This window comes from Triticum urartu, chromosome 5 (genome assembly GCF_003073215.2).
Source record: "Triticum urartu cultivar G1812 chromosome 5, Tu2.1, whole genome shotgun sequence".
Lineage (NCBI taxonomy): Eukaryota > Viridiplantae > Streptophyta > Magnoliopsida > Poales > Poaceae > Triticum > Triticum urartu.
The window spans coordinates 49,153,833-49,157,710 of NC_053026.1; positions in this window are offsets into that span (position 1 = coordinate 49,153,833).

Below are 3,878 nucleotides of genomic sequence, written 5' to 3' on the forward strand. Positions count from 1 at the left end.
ACTATTCTGATTTTGAAAGATTCTGGTTTTCATGTGTTGTTTACTTATTTTGATGAATCTATGGCTAGTAAAAGAGTTCGTAAACCATAGAGAAGTTGGACTACAGTAGGTTTAACACCAATATAAATAAAGAATGAGTTCATTACAGTACCTTGAAGTGGTGATTTATTTTCTTATACTAACGGAGCTTATGAGTTTTCTGTTAAGTTTTGTGTTGTGAAGTTTTCAAGTTTTGGGTAAGGATTCGATGGACTATGGAATAAGGAGTGGCAAGAGACTAAGATTTGGGATGCCCAAGGAACCCCAAGGTAATATTCAAGGATAGCCAAGAGCCTAAGCTTGGGGATGCCCCGGAAGGCATCCCCTCTTTCGTCTTCGTTCAGCGGTAACTTTACTTGGGGCTATATTTTTATTCACCATATGATATGTGTTTTGCTTGGAGCATCAATTTATTTTGTTAAGATTTGATTGCTGTTATTTAGAACAATGTTTTGCATCTTTTATTTCAATAAAAGTGGCATTGATAGCCTTTACTATGCCTATTTTAGAAGTCCACATGTTGCTGTTTGAAAACAGAAAGTTTACCGCTGTTGCAATAATTCCCTATAAAAGTAAGAATGTGATAAAATGTTGAAACCTTTTGAATATTAAGATCTGATAAATTTACTACAGTGGGAATTTTCTTTCATAATTTTTTGATCTAGGGAAGTATGGATCTTGCTGCACTCTTTACAGATGGTCCTGTTTAGGCAGATTGCTATTATGTTTGCATTGTTTGCATTTGTTTGCTTCTTTAATGATTCTATTTGAGGATAGGACTATTAAATATGCAGAGGAATAGTATGCAATGTTGAATAATAATTTTAGTGATTTGCTACAGTAGAGTATGATAAGGTTTTTGCAATGATCTATACTAACTTATCTCACGAGTTCTTATTGAGTTTTGTGTGGATGAAGCTTTTGAGATTTAGGGAGACCGTGATATGAGAGGAATTAAGGAGACACAAAAGCTCAAGCTTGGGGATGCTCAAGGCACCCCAAGATAATATTTCAAGAAGTCTCAAGCGTCTAAGCTTGGGGATGCCCCGGTTGGCATCCCACCTTTCTTCTTCAACAACTATCGGTTAGTATTGGTTGATCCTAAGTTTTTGCTTCTTCACATGATGTTTGTTATTCTTAGATGTCATTTTGTTTTGCTTTGCTTGCTGTTTGAATAAATTATCAAGATCTGAAATTATTAAATGAGAGAGAGTCTTCACATAGTTGCATAATTATTCGACTACTCATTGATCTTCACTTATATCTTTCGGAGTAGTTTGTCATTTGCTCTAGTGCTTCACTTATATCTTTTAGAGCATGGTGGTAGTTTTATTTTGAAGAAATAGATTAACTCTCATGCTTCACTTAGATTATTTTGAGAGTCTTAAATAGCATGGTAATTTGCTTAAAATACTAATATGCTAGGTATTCAAGAATAATAAAATTCTCTTATGAGTGTGTTGAATACTATGAGAAGTTTGATACTTGATAATTGTTTTGAGATATGGAGATGGTGATATTAGAGTCATGCTAGTTGAGTAGTTGTGAATTTGAGAAATACTTGTGTTAAAGCTTGTGATTCCCGTAGCATGCACGTATGGTGAACCGTTATGTGATGAAGTCGGAGCTTGATTTATTTATTGATTGTCTTCCTTATGAGTGGCGGTCGGGGACGAGCGATGGTCTTTTCCTACCAATCTATCCCCCTAGGAGCATGCGCGTAATACTTTGCTTTTATAACTTGTAGATTTTTGCAATAAGTATATGAGTTCTTTATGACTAATGTTGAGTCCATGGATCATACGCACTCTCACCCTTCCACCATTGCTAGCCTCTCTAGTACAGCGCAACTTTCGCCGGTACCATAAACCCACCATATACCTTCCTCAAAACAGCCACCATACCTACCTATTATGGCATTTCCATAGCCATTCCAAGATATATTTCCATGCAACTCTCCACCATTCCGTTTATTATGACACGCTCCATCATTGTCATATTGCTATGCATGATCATGTAGTTGACATCGTATTTGTGGCAAAGCCACCGTTCATAATTCTTTCATACATGTCACTCATGAGTCATTGCACATCCCGGTACACCGCCGGAGGCATTCATATAGAGTCATATCTTGTTCTAAGTATCGAGTTGTAATTCTTGAGTTGTAAGAAAATAAAAGTTTGATGATCATCATTATTAGAGCATTGTCCCAGTGAGGAAAGGATGATGGAGACTATGATTCCCCCACAAGTCGGGATGAGACTCCGGACGAAAATAAATAAATAAAAGAGGCCATAAAAAATAGGAGAAGGCCCAAATAAAAAAATAAAAAATAAAAAAATGAGAGAAAAAGAGAGAAGGGGCAATGCTACTATCCTTTTACCACACTTGTGCTTCAAAGTAGCACCATGATCTTCATGATAGAAAGTCTCCTATGTTGTCACTTTCATATACTAGTGGGAATCTTTCATTATAGAACTTGGCTTGTATATTCTAATGATGGGCTTCCTCAAAATGCCCTAGGTCTTCGTGAGCAAGCAAGTTGGATGCACACCCACTTAGTTTCTTTTTGAGCTTTCATACACTTATAGCTCTAGTGCATCCGTTGCATGGCAATCCCTACTCACTCACATTGATATCTATTGATGGGCATCTCCATAGCCCGTTGATACGCCTAGTTGATGTGAGACTATCTTCTCCTTTTTGTCTTCTCCACAACCACCATTCTATTCCACCTATAGTGCTATGTCCATGGCTCACGCTCATGTATTGCGTGAAGATTGAATAAGTTTTAGAACATCAAAAGTATGAAACAATTGCTTGGCTTGTCATCGGGGTTGTGCATGATTTAAATATTTTGTGTGGTGAAGACAGAGCATGGCCAGACTATATGATTTTGTAGGGATAGCTTTCTTTGGCCATGTTATTTTGAGAAGACATAATTGCTTAGTTAGTATGCTTGAAGTATTATTACTTTTATGTCAATATGAACTTTTGTCTTGAATCTTTCGGATCTGAATACTCATGCCACAATTAAGAAGAATTACATTGAAATTATGCCAAGTAGCACTCCGCATCAAAAATTCTGTTTTTATCATTTACCTACTCGAGGACGAGCAGGAATTAAGCTTGGGGATGCTGATACGTCTCCAACGTATCTATAATTTTTGATTGCTCCATGCTATATTATCTATTGTTTTGGATGTTTATGGGCTTTATTATACACTTTTATATCATTTTTGGGACTAGCCTATTAACCCAGAGCCCAGTGCCAGTTTCTGTTTTTACCTTGTTTTAGGGTTTCAAAGAAAAGGAAAATCAAACGGAGTCCAATTGACCTGAAACTTCACGGAACCTATTTTTGGATCAGAAGAAGCCCAGAATACTTGGAGTGCACGTCAGGGGACCTTCGAGGAGGCCACGAGGTAGGGGGGCGCGCCCACCCCCTAGGGCGCGCCCTCCACCCTCGTGGGCCCCTCATGGCTCCCCTAACGTACTTCTTCCGCCTATATATCTCCATATACCCTAAAAACATCTGGGAGCACAATAGATCGGGAGTTCCACCGTCAGAAGCCTCCGTAGCCACCGAAAACCAAACTAGACCCATTCTGGCACCCTGCCGGAGGGGGCAATCCTTCTCCGATGGCCATCTTCATCACCCCGGTGCTCTCCATGACGAGGAGGGAGTAGTTCTCCCTCGGGGCTGAGGGTATGTACCAATAGCTATGTGTCTGATCTCTCTCTCTCTCTCGTGTTCGTGAGGTGATACGATCTTGATGTATCGCGAGCTTTGCTATTATAGTTGGATCTTATGTTTCTCCTCCCCCTCTACTCTCTTG